Here is a 17,475-nt window from a genome sequence, read left to right on the forward strand (position 1 = left end):
AACCAACTTCAACAACTTTATTGTTTTACGTAAGGCAGGCTGCAGTGGAGTGATCATATCAAGGGCACATGCGGGGTGATTTTAGACTTGAGAGTGAAATCAAATGTGCAGAATAGGTTAAATAATGGCCAATTTTCTCAGAAAGAGAGAGATTTTTTTATTTACTACATATCCCCAGATACTTAAAATTTATTATACAGTTATTTTACTATAGAAGGTTGTGTGTGTGTGTGCATGTAACTATAAAAGTAAACAAATCAGATAGTTTACACACATGACCCAAATTACTGACTAATTCTAAGCCTAAATATATAAACTTAATTTTTTTCATTGGATTTATATAGAATTTTTCCTTCTGAAAGGTCAGAGATAGGAAACTGTATATGAACAAACAAAATATCTAATTGCTACTCATTCTTTCTTAGCTTCAAAGCTAAAGAACTAATGTTATTTTACATTTACAGTATTATTAGTGCACTGCTTTCTTCAAAGAGCTATTTTCTAGAAGACCACCCAGAAGTTACAACTAATTGAGGAGGCAATCTTCAGTTTACTTAAATAGGAAGGCTACGTGGGACACATTCCTGGCATCAGTACTCCTCTGTCACATCTATTTGTGCTGGATATAATGCAAACGGCAATGTTAAATTCTGAAAATACCCTAGACTGTTTCCCCCCTTCAAACAACCAAAGCAAAAAATAGTTAATTTCAGATACCTTTTTCAGAAAGATTGTTTTATAATCTGGGCTTTGAAAATTCCAGGAAAAACGAGCCACCCAAGGCGATCATAAAAGCCAAAGTTACAGATGTGGAAACAGGTTTTTTAGTAGTGTGATGGACTTCTGAGACTGGGGAAAGTGTAAGATGTTATTTGAAGCGGAGCATTTAAACCACAGAATTAGCTGTTTGGTCATGGGAGAAACATCTGTAAATGGGAACTAAAAGGTTTTATGAACGATTCTTTGAGAAATATGTTGGAACCTAGAATAAGTAAGATTCGGGGTAATTTATATGTGGAGATATGTTCATGCTATTTTCACAGATTTCATTGTAACATGCTATGGTTTATTAAATGGGTTTTATATATTTTAAAAGTCACATTTTTTCTTTTCAAATAAGGCCTTTCCATTTTTATCTGCTAATTTATGAATCCGTGCACCCCCTGATGTTCTCTTCCTTAGGGAAAAAAAATATCTGATGTAATTTCAATATTGTTAAAGACATTGAAAACTATTTATATAACTATTGTATATTCAGGCATATCATTATGATCAATTACCAAATCTACTCCTTTAATACTATCCTGAGTATTTTATTAAAATAAGTCACATATTTTAATTATTAAGTTTTATATGCATGCATGTATTATTTTAGAGTAAAATTTAAAACATATGGAATCCAACAGAAAGCTACTGGGCTTGCAAAGAAGCAGGGCATACCAATAATAATAATAATAATATGAAGAAGAAGAAGAAGAAAACTTAGTCAATGGACAGACCCAGAAATCATAAAAATGATAGCAGATACACACACTAGAAATAGTAGATAAGAACATTAAAATACTATTATATGTATATTTCAAATGTTCAAGAAGCTAGAAGAATTATTGAATATGTTACATAGAGGCATGTACAAGACATTTACAACCGGCCTATATAAAACATTTAGAGATGAAAATGACATTGTCTAAGATAAAAAAAAAATTGAATGGGATTAATAGCAGGTTAAACAATTCAGAATAAAAGAGTGAAGTTGAAGATATTGTAATAATCAAAACTGTCCAAAATGAAGCAGAGAGAGGAAAAATGACTGAAAAGTAAAAAGGAAGAGAGCATCTCTAAACTGTGGGACAACTTAAGTGGCCAAAATAATACGTAATTGGAGTCTCCAAAAGAGAGAAGGGGCAGAAAATAATTTGAAGAAGTAATGACTGAAAAATTTTAAATTTGATAAAAACTATAAACTTATAGACCCAAGAAGCTCAGCAAATATTCTAGCACAAGAAACATGAAGAAAATTAAACCAAAACCCTCAATAATGAAATTGCTTAAAACCAGTGGTAAAGAGAAAATCTGAAAGAAAGGAAGAAAAAGACGCATTACTCACAGAAGAATAAAGGTAAAGAGGAAGGCTGGTTTGTTATCTGAGACAAAGCAAGCAAGAATACTGTGGAATAAGATCTTTAAAGCACTGAAAGAAAATTGTCCACCTAGAATTCTTTATCCTGCAGAAATATCTCTCACAGACAAAGGCAAATAAAGACTTTGTTAGACATACAAATCTAAAATAATTCATCAATAGCCTACATAGCAATAAATATTTAAGAAACTTCTTCATGCAGAAGAAAAATGATAACAGTTGGTCATCTGGATTTATGCAAAGAATGAAGAGCACTGACTACACTAACTATAAGTAAGCATATTTTTCTCATTATGTAAATGTTTTTCAAAGATAATTGACATGTTAAGGTAAAAATGATATGAATGTATGGTGGGGTTTTATATTTAGAAGCAAAATGCATGACAAATGCATGACAATACTTGTGCAAAGACCATGTCTAGGGGATATAGAAATATATCATTGTAAGATTCTTATGTTAATACTTTATATGAAGTATAGTTGTCCCCCTTATCTTCAAGGGATACATTCTAAGACACCCTGTAGATGTTTGAAACTGTGGATAGTACCTAATCTTACTTATAGTATTTTTTTTCTCTACATACATACCTATGATAAAATTTAATTTATCAATTAGGCACAGTAAGAAATTAACAATAATAAAATAGAGCAATTATAACAATATACTGTAATAAAAGTTATATGAGTATGACCTCTCTGTCTCAAAATATTTTGTTGTACTATACTCACCTCTTTTCTGACTGTCATTGACTGCTGGTAACCGAAGCCAAAGAAAGTAAAATTGCAGATATGTGAGCAGGACTACTGCAGTAAAATATCACCTGAAAGTAGACTGTGAAAAGTTAAGGTATATACTATAAAACCTAAAGCAGTCAGTAAAAATTTATACAATGACTCATAGCTAATAAGCCAACAAAGGAGACAGAATGGAATTTTTGGAAAATATTCAAATTATTTCAAAAGAAGATAGAAAAAAATGAGGGAAGATAATGAAGAAAAGAAGAGGCGAATAGAAAAATTAGCAAGATAGTAGATTCAGAGCCAAGCATATCAATATTTTAATTAAGTGTAAACCATCCAAAAACCTCCATTGAAAGGCAGAGATTGTCAGATTGGATTTAAAAGAACCACTATATATTTTTTTAAGATACTCAACCTAAATAAAAAAGACAAGAATATACGACAAGTAAAAGGATGGGAAAATACATAATATGCTAACACTAACCAAAAGGGAGACAGAGACACTATATTAAAATCAGACTAAATAGATTCCAGAATAAGAAATATCAGCAGGGGAAAAGAGAGCAATTTCTTAATGATAAAGTGTCCAATCATCAGGAGAAAACTACAACATGAAAAATACGTGCTTCTAATAACAGAGGTTCAAAATACCTGAAGCAAAATGAGATAGAATTGTGAAAGATTAGAACATCCCTTTATCAACAATTGATGAAATAAGTAGACAGAAAAATCAGAAAATATATAGAAGACTTGAATACTGTAAACCAACCTCACCTAATTGATATTTATAGAACATTCTACTCAACAAGAGCAAATACACATTCTTTTCAAATGTATACCAACCACTTACCAAGATAAACTATATTCTGGATCGTAAGATGATTTTCAATAAATGAAAAAGTATTTACATGAGGGAAAATACATTCTCTAAGTATAGAATTAAGGTAGAAATCAATAACAAAAAGATATGTGGAATACTTCTATCTATTTGGAAACTAAAGCACAAAATTTTAAGTAACTCAAGGGTCAATGAAAAAATCAAAAGGGCTATCAAAATTATTTTAAACTGAATAAAAATTAAAACATAGCATATCAAAATCTCTGGGATACAGTGAAGCAGTACTTAGTTTAAAAAGTATCCCCTAAACACATATTAGAGAAGAAAAGTTTCAAATCAATGACTTCAGATTCCACATTAAGAAACTAGAAAAAGAAGAGGATATGAACCCCAGTGTAAACATAAGAAAAAAATAATATCAGAGTAAAATAAGTGAAAACAAAAGATGGTTCTTTGAAAAGATCAATATAATTAATAAACCTCTACACAAGCTAATCTGATAAAATATAAAAGACATGAATTATCAATATAATGAATGAAAGAGGTAATATCTCTATCAATTCTATAGAAATAAACAATAAGAAAATATTATGAAATTTAATTTAATTTTATTTTATTTTTGAAACTTAATTTTAATAAATTCAGTGAATTAAATGAAATAGTGAAATTCTTTGAAAGATAAAAATTGCCAACACTCACACAAGAAAAAAATAGACCGAATGCCCTATATCTATTTTTTAAAAATCAAATTTTTAGTTTAAAAATTCCCATGAATAACAACAAAAATGAACAAACAAATAACCAAAACCAATTCCAGGCCTGAGTGACTTCACCAGGGAATTTCGCCAAACATTTAAATAAGAAATAATATCAACTTTACACAAACTCTTAGATTAAATTGAAGAGGAGGGAATATTTTCCAATTTATTCTATGAGGTTAGCATTATTTCAATACCAAAATCAGACAAAAACATTTGAAGAAAATTAAGTTATGGATCAATTAGCCTTCACAAACATAAAGGTAAAGAATTTTAAAAAAATTTTAGCAAATCTAATCCAAAAAGATATAAAATGGATTAATACAAAATGGAATTTATCCCAGAAATTTAAGGTTTTCTTTACATTAGAAAATCAATGTAATTCATTATATATATATTTTTTTGAGATGGAAACATTAAAAAACTAATGTAATTTCTATGCCATAAAATGCACTCTTTAAGCATACAATGCAGTGGTTTTTAGTACATTCCTCAAGTTGTGCAACCATTACCACTACCTGTTTCCAGAACATTTCCATCACCCCTAAAATAAACTGTTTACCCATGAGCTGTTATTGCCTATTCCCTCCCCCAGCAGGACTCCTGACAACCAATAGTCTACTTTCTGTCTCTATGGATGCCTATTCTAGATGATTCAATGAATTTAATGATTTAAACAAATTTAATGATTCAATGAATATTCTAGATGATTCAATGAATCTATTCTAGATGATCCAACAAATCATCTAGAATAGGCAAATTCATAGAGACAGATGTATTGATTGATGTAAATTGAATCATATAATTTGTGGTCCTTTTATACCTGGCTTATTTCACTTAGCATAATGTTTTCAATGTTCATTCTGTAGCAAGTATCAGTACTTCATTCTTTTTATGAGTGAATACTCTTCCATTCCATCTATACAGGTACCACATTTTCTTTATCCATTCATCAGTTCACAGACAATTGGGTTATTTCCACTTTGGGGCTTTAATGAATAATGCTGCTATTAATATCCATGCACAAGTTTTTGTATGAACACACTTTTTAATTCTGGGCATTATCTACCTAGCAATGGAATATGGTAACTATATGTTGAACTCTTTGAGAAACTGCCAAACTGTTTTCCAAAGCACTGCACTATTTTATGTTCCTGCAACCCTGCATGAGGGTTCCAATTTCTCCACTCTCCACATCCTCACTGACACTTATTATTGTCTGCCTTTTTCATTATAGCCATCCCAGTTGGTATGAAGTGATATCTCATTTGAGGTATGATTAGTATTTTCCTAATGACTAATGATGTTGACTGTCTTTTTGATGTGGTAATTGGCCATTTGTACATCTCTTTGGGAGAAATATCTATTCTGATCTTTTGTCCATTTTTCAATTGGGCTGTTTATTTTTTAATTGTTGAATTAGAATTTTTTATATATTCTGGGTACATATTAGCATGTGATTTGCAAATATTTTTCTCCCAATCTTTTGAGATGTCTTTTTATTTTCTTGATATTGTCCTTTGAGGTACTAATGAGGCCTCATTTATTAATATAACTTTGGTTGCTTGGCTTTTGGCATCATATCTAGGAAACCACTGCTTAATCAAAGGTCATTAATATTTACACCTATGTTGTCTTCAAAAGTTTTATTGTTTTAGTTTTCATATTTAGTCTTCAATCTATTTTGAATGAATTTTTGTTTATGATGTGAGGTAGAGTCCAACTTCATTCTATGTCTGTGGCTATCTACTTATCCCGTCATCTCAGGTTTCCACTGAGAAGTCAGCTGCCAGACATACTGGAACTCCATTGTATGTTATTTGTTTCTTTTCTTTTTCTGCTTTGTAAGCAGTATACTTTCCTCACTGAATTTTCTTGGTACTCCTGTCAAAAATCTGCTATTGATTTTTAAAAACTCTTTGCATATTAAAGATACTGCTTCTTTTTCTGTGGCATATGTTTAAAAAATTTCCCTTTATTTTGATTTATAGTTTTTATGTCTAGAATTAATGAACGTTTATGGAACTAAATCTATCAATGTTTTCTTTAATGAATTCTTCTGCCATTATTATTATACAAAATCCACCTATAGTTCCCCTAGTAGTAGTTTATGAAAATAATATAAATAGCTACCAATTGTTCATTACTTTCTATGGTGCTTTACATCTATTATCTTGGTTTTACATATATAGTATCTTGACTAAAAACACTATGAGGCAAATATTATCAAAAATTCTATTTTATAATGCATAATAAAACTTAGGGCTTAAGTAATTTGCACAAGGTACAGAACTGATACACAGTAAAAAATCTTAATTAGAATTTAAATTCAGGTCTACTTGACTCCACAGTACAATCTCTAAAATAAGTGAAATGAATTTGAACTTCATCAGCATGGATATAAAAGGTTTCTCCAAAATTTTTCTAATACAGTATCTTATACATGATACTCAATTCTATTTAAAGAGCAGCATTTTTCAATTAAGTAGAAATATAATATTTTTAGCAGAGAATATACTATTTTAAATTTTTAAAAAACTTATTAAATATGTTTTTAATTCCCATTTAGTATATAAGATATGAAACATCAAATTCACTGTTGTGTATAAATTATTAACCATTGATGAAAAAAAGTGCTAAAGCAGTAAAAAGTGAGCTTTGTCATTCAAAGAGTACATTAAATGAAGAGGCTTTGAGAATGTAAAGAGCCAAACATAAAATATTAAATGCAGTATACTTTACCATCAAATAACTGTTGAAGGAGACTATTTTTCTCAAATGTGTCCAAAATGTTTGTTAAAACTATACAGTGACTCTACTTTATTAGGGCAATGTACGTAGTGGCTGAATGATGCTCTGAATGATGCCTTCCAGCAAAGGTGTCCTTAAGAAAGAAGTGTGCAGTTCAGATTGTAAATCACCAAGGCCCAGGATGCCACTGTTTTACTTCTAGCAGAAATCCTGCGGGCTAGTTAGAAAACTGCTCTGCTACTGAGAGATCTTAATCAAAAGGTGTAAATGTTCCCCAGAGCATGAATATAATTATGTTAAGATCTAAACTCCACAGTCAATATACTGTAAAGCATTTTATGTATGCTTACATGTTTTTCCAATTGTGTGTCAGAGCCCAGATGATAAACAATATTTTACCACCCATTCAAATCTAACTTTCCTGTCCTCTTCACCAATATGCCAAAAATTCAGATTAGTGATTCATGGGAACATTCTGCTACATAAATGAAATATGTATACAAAGAAATGCCTGATTTCTGGTATACCGAATATTAAATCAATCCTGCTCCATAGTTTCTGATAATAAGCTTAACAACCAATTACAATATTTATAATAATAGGAGCATGAAGCAAGCTACACTTCTACTTTAACATTGAGAGCAGAGTACGGAAATGCTTCCTGCTGGTAAACTGAAACCATTGTTTGATTTAAAAACTACACCTTCACACCTGTAATCCCTGCACTGTGGGAGGCCGAGGTGGGCAGATCATGAGGTCAAGAGATCAAGACCATCCTGGCCAACATGGCGAAAACCCATCTCTATTAAAAATACAAAAATTAACTGGGTATGGTGGCTCATGCCTGTAGTCCCAGCTACTCGGGAGGCTGAGGCAAGATAACTGCTTTAACCCGGGAGGTGGAGGTTGTAGTGAGTCAAGACTGTGCCACTGCACTCCAGCCTGGGTGACAGGGTGAGATTCCGTCTCAGAAAAAAAAAAAAAAAAAAAAAAAAAAAACCCACCTCCACCACAACAAAAATTACACGTATCTACTCTGATACTGCATACAAATAAAGACTTTTTTTTTTTTTTAAGAGAAAAGCATGGGATTCCAAATTATTGCCAATGTATCATGCTTGAAGGACCCTTTTCCCACGCATCAGTTTGAGGTGACAATTACTGGTTTATAGCAATATCCATCACCATTCAAAATTTAGAATATTTTTATCCAGGAGTCACATACTGTTCACCTCTCATCCTCACCATGGACACTGTCATCCTGGTGCAGGCAAGGAGGAATAGAGAAAGGAGAAAATTTTGCAAAGGAGGAGAAAAATTTGCCAAGAATATATAGTAATATAAATTAAGGTCACATTTTGCTTTATACCAATTACAGTAAATTGGTATTTTCCTTTAAATGTTTATGTCTCAAACTCTCCCTTCAAATTATTTTCTTTTACTTTTGGGCAGCTAATGCACTACCATTCATAATGACTACTAGACTAAGCTAGGTTTTAATTTTTGCTGTGATATATCAGTTTAAGGATGCAGATAGTAAATGATGGCACAAAGCTCCTCTCATTTTGCACTCTGAAAATTAATTTGAAATAGTAACCATATGAAATGAAATTAGGACACAGTAAAATAGTGCAGGTGATTAATGCCTTCTATTTTCAAAATAAAGTTTTTGAACTCTGCATTAACATTTATTTTCCATTTCTCTCATGCACTAGCTATTAGTTTAATAAAAGGAGACCTTTCCAGTGACAAGGACATTATCTTATTAATTTCTCTAATTCTGTTACACTATCAGTCAAGAGGTTTACTTTCAAGAGATGTTAATATAAGCAAGAGTTTTCCTTTTAGTCTTATAGTTTCAAGGCTCAAAGCCTGTATACTGGTAGTAAAGCTAATACTGGACTAACTGCAATGTGACTTGAGAGCTAGAATAGAACCATCTGCAAAATTTGGAATGATGTGACCAAAATAACAAAATTTTACAGGAAAATCATAATGCTTTGCATTTAGAAATAAATGGTCCAAATATGGAAAAGCTATTAAACTTATTTCGTGTAGCTTCACAAGGCAAAATTAGACCAAGTGGGTGGAAGTTAAGAAATCAAATTTTGCACAATGTCAGGAAGAATTTTCTAATAAGTCATCTAAAAGTGAAATGAATTGCCCTGTGAAATACACAGTGCTTTCTGCCACCGCAGGTGTTTAGGCAGATCAACAAACATCTGTCTATCGTATTACACAAGGGATTTGCGAGTAGGTAGTTTGGAACACATTTGGTCCTTTGATCTCTATAATTTCAAATCTGACCTTTCAGCTCAGAATTTTGAAGGATGTAAAGATGGATAAAGCAAACCATTAACAAAGACACTATAATAACTAAAAGAAAACTAATAACTAAAAGACATTTCAACAATTGATTATATTCAACACACAAAAAAGTATATGAGGCTGGGCACAGTGGCTCAAGTTTGTAATCCAGGAATTTGGGAGGCCGAGGTGGGAGGATCACCTGAGGTCAGGAGATCAAGACTAGCCTGATCAACATGGTGAAACCCTATCTCTACTAAAAATACAAAAATTAGCCAGACGTTGTGGTCCCAGCTGCTTGGGAGGCTGAGGCAGGAGAATTGCTTGAACCTAGAAGGTGGAGGTTATGGTAAGCCAAGATCACTCCATTGCACTACACCATGGGCGACAGAGCGAGACTTCAACTCAAAACAAACAAACAAACAAAAAACAACTATATGAAGTAAGGGAGGTACATATAAAATATTAAGAGAGAACTGAGAAAGAGGCGATTAATTGCAGCTAGTGGTACAATACAAGGTTTCCTGAAGGAAGTGTTACATTAATGATGACAGCATGAGCCATGTTTCGGGTGGGAGGGATGAAATGATAAGGGATTCCTTCTTGAGAGAAGTGTATGGGCTCAGAATTAGAGCAGTATAACTGCATAAATGTTTGGGAAGAGAAGTTAGATATCCTGAGACATTTTAACGATATGAATCTTTGTGATAAATTTGGCATTTACTTTAGTTGCCAAGGCCTGCCTTTCACGGCTTAAAAAATAGATATAACATTGTCAAATATCCTACATAAATTATAAACTTTTCAGTCATCATTTTTCATTTTATAATTTAAAATAACACTAGATAGTGATAAAGATGGATATGAACATCTCAAACTGCTTCCAGAATTTTGTCTTGTTAGCAATAAGACTGTACAGCATCTGCAAAAAATTGCAGGAACTGAGTCCCCACTAAAATGTATCTCAGCACAGCATCTTCAGGGAGCGAGGCACACTGGTAATCCCTCTAGGCTTGAAGAGTTTGGTCTTTCAGAGAAAGCAGGCCACGAAGATAAGGGTTACCAAGAACATAGTCAAGCCAGCCCACTGATTTTTGGCATTTCTTAAAGTGGAAAGAAAAGGAAATTTTCCAACTAGCTAATTTTCTTACTCGTTTGTCTAGTCTTTTGTTTCTGGAAGCTTTTCACATGCCCTCTTTTTTTTCCCCCAGCATTTTTCTTTTGTGTTGAGACAGTCTCACCTTGTCGCCCAGGCTGGAGCACAGTGGAGTGATTTCAACTCACTGAAGCCTCCGCCTCAGCCTCCCAAATAGCTGGGACTACAGGCATGCGCCACCACACTTCGTTAATTTTTGCATTTTTAGTAGAGATGAAGTTTTCCCATGTTGGCCAGGCTGGTCTTGAACTCTTGACCTCAAGTGATACTCCTGCTTCAGCCTTTCAAAGTGCTGGGATTACAGGTGTGAGCCACCATACCTGGCCTCCAGCAATTTTCTTATACCATGCCTGGGTGTGGGTGTTTTACTTTTTGGTGTTTAGTCTTTTCTCTCTCCTTCCTTCCTTCCTTCCTTCCTTCCTTCCTTCCTTCCTTCCTTCCTTCCTTCCTTCCTTCCTTCCTTCCTTTTGGTGTTTAGTCTTTTCTCTCTCCTTCCTTCCTTCCTTCCTTCCTTCCTTCCTTCCTTCCTTCCTTCCTTCCTTCCTTCCTTTCTTTCTTTCTTTTCTTTTCTTTTCTTTTCTTTTCTTTTCTTTCTTTTCTTTCACAGAGTCTTGCTCTGTCACCCAGGCTGGAGTGCAGTGGCAGGATCTCGGCTCGCTGCAAGCTCCGCCTTCCGGTTTTACGCCATTCTCCTGCCTCAGCCTCCTGTGTAGCTGGGACTACAGGCGCCCGCCACCTCGCCTGACTTTTTTTGTATTTTTAGTAGAGACGGGGTTTCACCCTGTTAGCCAGGACGGTCTAAATCTCCTGACCTTGTGATCCTCCCGCCTCAGCCTCCCAAAGTGCTGGGATTACAGGCATGAGCCACCGCGCCAGGGCTTTGGTGTTTATTCTGTTGGGGCATTGTAGTGCTTCTTGAATCTGTGACTTGTTGGACAGCCACAGACCTTATTTCTAAAATAGTTTTTCTGCCCCATTTGCGTTTACTCCTTCTGAGATGCTTATTTCTATAGCTCACATGTTTTTTACTACCACTAGCCCCTGCTCCTGGAAGTTTCATTTTTCTCTCCGATTTTAGCCTGGTTATTTTTGTCAGACCTATTTTCCAGTTTACTAACCATCTCCTCGATGTTTCTAAACTTTCCTAAACTCATGTATTGAGTTTTTAATTTTAGTCATTACATTGTTTTTAGTTCTAGAATTTCCATTTGAATGATTTTTTTTTGTAGTTTCCAGTTCTTTTTAAAAATTCTCTATTTTAATATCTAATTTCTGTGCTTGCTTAAGTAGCACACACACTAAAATTGGAATGATTAGTATGGCCCCTGCACAAGGATGACATACAAATTAGTAAAGTGATCTGTATTTTTCATAAGTATTATCACATAGTAGACCAAGCTGAGGGAAGATTCTCAGAACTTGAACACTGGCTCTCTGAAATAAGACAGTCAGACTTACGAGGACTTACAAAGAAAAAAGAGTGAAGAAGAATGAACAAAACCTCCAAGAAGTACGAGATTATGTAAAAAAACTAAATCTACAAATCACTGGCATTCCTGAAAGGGACGGGGAGAAAGCCAAGAACTTGGAAAGCAGATTTCAGGATATCATCCTAGAATCTGGCAGGGCATCTCTGTATTTTCTGAAGTTGACTGTTGGCCCTCTGGCAAGTTTTGGGAAAGGCCCAGAGAGGCCACAGTTGACTTCAGGAAATACAGAGAACCCCTGCAAGTTTCTACCCAAGAAGAACATCCTAAAGACACATAATCATCAGATTTTCCAAGATTGAAATGAAAAAAAAGAATGTTAAAAGCAACTAGAAAGAAACAGCAGGTCACCTAGAAAAGGGAAGCCCATCATACTAACAGCAGACCTCTCAGCAGAAACCTTGCAAGCCAGAAGAGATTGGGGTGCCTATATTCAACAGTCTCTCAAAAAAAAAAAAAAAAAAAAAACACTTCAACCAAGAATTTTATGTCCAGCCAAACTAAGCTTCCTAAGTGAAGAAAAAATAAGATCCTTTTTAGATATGCAAATGTTTAGGGAGTTCATTGCCACCAGATCTGTCTTACAAGAGATCTTGAAAGGAGCACTAAATATGGCAAAGGAAGACTGCTACTAGCTAATACAACAGCACACTTAAATATACAGGCAAGTGACGCTATAAAGCAACCACACAAACAAGTCAGGGTAACAACCAGCTAACAACATGACAGGATCAAATCCACATAAATCAATACAACCCTTGAATGTAAATGGGATAAATTTCTCACTTAAAAGGCACAGAGTGGCAAACTAGATTAAAAAGCAAGACCCAATGGTATACTGCCTTCAAGAGAGATACCTCACACGTAAGGACACCCATAGGCTCAAAATAAAGGGATGGAAGAAAATCTACCAAGCACATGGAAAACAGAAAAAAGTGGGAGTTGCAATCCTAATTTTGGACAAACAGACTTTAAACTAACAAAGATCAGGAAGTAACAAAGAAGGGTATTACATAATATAAGGTGTTCAATTCACCAAGAAGAGCTGATTATCCTAAATATATATGCATCCAACATAGGAGCGCCCAGATTAATAAAGCAAATTCTTAGAGACCTGCAAAGAGACATAAGACTCCAACACAGGAATAGTGGGACAGTTCAACATTCCACTGACAGTATTAAGACAGATTGTCAAGGCAGAAAATTAACAAAGATACTTAGGATCTGAACTCAACATTGGACCAAATGGATCTGATAGACCTCTACAGAACTGTCCATCCGAAAACAACAGAATATACATTTTTTTCTCATCAACGAATGGCACATTCTAAAACTCAGCCAATAATTAGACATAAAACAATGCTCAGCAAATGCAAAAGAACCAAAATCATACCAAACACACTCTCAGACCATACTGCAATAAATAAAGAAGTCAAAACTAAGAAAATTGCTTGGTCAGGCACAGTGGCTCATGTGTGTAATCCTGGCACTTTGGGAGGCAGAGTAGGTGGATTACATGAGGTCAGGAGTTCGAGACCAGCCTGGCCAACATGATAAAGCTCTGTCTCTACTAAAAATACAAAAATTAGCTAGGCATGGTGGCATGCACCTGTAATCCCAGCTACTCGGTGGCTGAGGAAGGAGAATCACTTGAACCTGGGAGGCGGAGATTGCAGTGAGCCGAGATTGTACCATTACACTCCAGCCTGGGTGACAAGAGTGAAACTCTGCAAAAAAAAAAAAAAAAAAGAAAAGAAAAGAAAGAAAGTAAATTGCTCAAAATCATGCAATTACATGGAAATTAAACAACATGTGCCTGAATGACTTTTGGGTAAATAATGCATAAAAGTCAGAAATCATGAAGTTATTTGAAGCTAATGAGAACAAAGACATAACATACCAGAATTTCTGGGACACAGCTAAGGCAGTGTTAAGAGGGAAAGTCATAGTACTAATTGCTCACATCAAAAAGTTAGAAAGATTTCAAATTAATGACCAACATCACAACTGAAAGAATTAGGGAAGCAAGAATAAATCAACCCCAAAGCTAGCAGAAGACAAAAGCAATCAAAATCAGAGCTAAACTGAAGGAAACTGAAACACAGAAAAACACTCAAAAGATCAACAAATCTAGGAGTTGATTTTTCGTAAAAATTAATACGATAGACTGCTAGCTAGGCTAATAAAGAAGAAAAGAGAGAATATCCAAATAAACATAATTAGAAATGACAAAGAGGATGTTACCACTGACTCCATAGAAATATTAATAAAAACAACCACCAGAAACTACTATGAACACCTCTATGCACACAACCTAGAAAACTTAGAAAAGATGGATACATTTCTGGAAACATGCACCCTCCTAGGACTAAACCTGGAAGAAACTGATTCCCTGAAAAGACCAAAAACAGGCTCTGAAATTGAATCAGTAATAAACAGCCTACCAACCAAAAAAAAAAAAAAAAAGCCCAGAGCCAGATGGATTCACAGCGAAATTCCACCAGATGTACAAGAAAGAGCTTGTACCATTCCAAAAAATCGATAAGGAGGGACTCCTCCCCAATTCATTCTATGAGGCCAGCATCATCCTGATACAAAAACCTGACAGACACAACAACAACGTCAAAAAACTTCAGGCCAATATCCTTGGTGAACATTGATGCAAAAATCCCTAACAAAATATTTGAAAATGGAATCTAGCAGCACATGAAAAGCTAATCCATCATGTTCAAGTAGGCTTTATCCCCACGATTCAAGGTTGGTTCAACATATACAAATCAATAAATATGATTCATCACATAAACAGAACTAAAGACAAAACCCACATGATTATCTCAATAGATGCAAAAATTTCTTTCAATAAATTTCCACATCGCCTCATGTTAAAAACTCTCAATAAACTAGGTATTGAGGGAACATACCTCAAAATAGTAAGAACCATCTATGACAAACCCACAACCAACATTATACTGAATGGGCAAAAGCTGGAAGCATTCCCTTTGAAAACCAGCACAAAACAAGGATGCCCTCTCTCACTACTTTTATTTAACATAGTGTTGGAAGTCCTAGCCACAGCAATCAAGCAGAAAGAAATAAAGGGAATTCAAATACGAAGAGAGGAAGTCAAATTATTTATGTTTGCAGATGACATTCTATATCTAGAAAACCCTATAGTCCTGGCTCACAAACTCCTTCAGCTGATAACTTCAGCAAAGTTTCAGGATACAAAATAAACACACAAAAATCACTAGCATTCCTATACACCACCAGGAGCCAAGCCAAGAGCCAAATTAGAAACACAATCCCACTCAAAATTGCCACAAAAAGAATAAAGTACCTAGGAATATGGCTAACCAGGGAGGTTAAAGATTTCTACAGTAAGGATTACAAGACACTGCTCAAAGAAATCAGAGAATACACTAACAAATAGAAAAATATCCCTCCCATGCTTATGGATAGGAAGAATCAATATCATTAAAATGACCTAGTGCCCAAAGCAATTTACAGATTCAATGCTATTCCTATCAAACTACCAGTGACGTTCTTCACAGAACTAGAAAAAACTATTTTAAAATTCATATGGAACCAAAAAAGAGCCCAAATAGCCAAGGCAGTCCTAAGGAAAAACAAGAAAGCTGGAAGCATCACATCACCCACCTTCAAACTACACTACAGGGCTACAGTAACCAAAACAGCAAAGTATTGGTACAAAAACAGGCACATAGCCCAGTGGAACAGAATAGAAAGTCCCCAAACAAGACCACCCACCTATGACCATCTGATCTTTGACAAAGCTGACAAAAACAAGCAATGGGGAAAAGACTCCCTATACAAGTGGTGCTGGGATAACTGGCTAGCGATATGCAGAAGATTGAAGCTGGATCTCTTCCTTAAGCCATATACAAAAATCAACTCAAGATTAATTAAAGACTTAAATGTAAAACTAAAAACTGTAAAAACCCTGAAAGATAATCAAGGCAATACCATCCTGGAAACAGAAACGGGCAAAGGTATCATGACAAAGACACCAAAAGCAATCACAACAAAAGCAAAATTTGACAAATGGGATCCACTTAAACTTAAGAGCTTCTGCACGGAAAAATAAACTGTCAACAGAGCAAACAATCTACAGAATGGGAGAAAATGTTTGCAAACTATACATCTGTAAGAACTTAAGCAAATTTACAAGAGAAAAACAAACAATCCCATTTAAAAGTGGACAAAGGATGTGAACAGACTTTTCCAAAGAAGGCATACATGCGGCCAACAAACATATGTTAAAAAGCTCAATATCACTGGCCCTTACAGAAATGCAAATCAAAACTACAATGAGATACCATCTCACACAGTCAGAATGGCTATTATTAAGAAGTCAGAAAGTAACACATGCTGATGTGGTTGTGGAGGAAAGGGAACACTTATACACTGCTGGAGGGAGTGTAAGTTAGTTCAAACATTGTGGAAAGCAGTGTGATGACTCCTCAGAGAGCTAAAGCAGAACTACCATTCCACCCGGCAATCCCAGTACTGGGTATATACTCAGAGAAATATAAATCATTCTGCCATAAAGATACATGCACACGTATGTTCACTGCAGCTCTATTGACAATAGCAAAGACATGAAATCAACCTAAATGCCCATTAATGACAGATTAAATAAAGAAAATATGATACATATACACCATGGAATAAAGATCATGTCTTCTGTGGGAATATGGATGGAGCTGGAGGCCATTATCCTTAGCAAATTAACACAGGAAAAGAAAACCAAATACTATATGTTCTCACTTATAAGTAGGAGCTAAATGATGAGAACTCATGATCTATAAGAAGGAAACATTAGACAATGGGGTCTAGTTGAGGGTGGAGGTTGGGAAGAGGGAAAAGAGCAGAAAAAGTAACAATTAGGTACTAGGATTAATATCTGGATGATGAAATAATCTGTATAACTAACCCCCACGACACAAGTACCTATATCACAAACTTTTACATGTATCCCTGAACCTAAAAAAAAAGTATTCTAAATTAGAATAAATATTCAACTAGTATCTACTAGTTACATAGTAGATATTCTTCCTTCTGTTACATTAAAAATATTTATACTTTGAAACAGCAGGAGGAGTGTGAAAACATTTCTACAAAATATCTAAAATTATCAGTTTCCTTCCTTCCTCCCTCCCTCCCTTCTTTCTCTTTCTTTCTTTCTTCCTTCCTTTCTTTCTTTCTTTCTTTCTTTCTTTCTTTCTTTCTTTCTTTCTTTCTTTCTTTCTTTCTTTTTCCTTCCTTCCTTCCTTCCT

At 34.5% G+C, this 17,475-nt stretch overlaps 1 protein-coding gene and 1 pseudogene across 1 annotated transcript in view; one reads left to right on the forward strand and one right to left on the reverse strand.

Moving 5' to 3' along the window:
* HAPLN1 (hyaluronan and proteoglycan link protein 1) overlaps nt 1-17,475 on the reverse strand; it is an 81,913-nt gene that overhangs the window by 51,330 nt on the left and 13,108 nt on the right. The window lies entirely within an intron of this gene.
* Nucleotides 11,966-12,061, forward strand: LOC111544528 (annotated as a pseudogene).

The sequence above is a fragment of the Piliocolobus tephrosceles genome, chromosome 4 (assembly GCF_002776525.5).
Source record: "Piliocolobus tephrosceles isolate RC106 chromosome 4, ASM277652v3, whole genome shotgun sequence".
Taxonomy (NCBI): Eukaryota; Metazoa; Chordata; class Mammalia; order Primates; family Cercopithecidae; genus Piliocolobus; species Piliocolobus tephrosceles.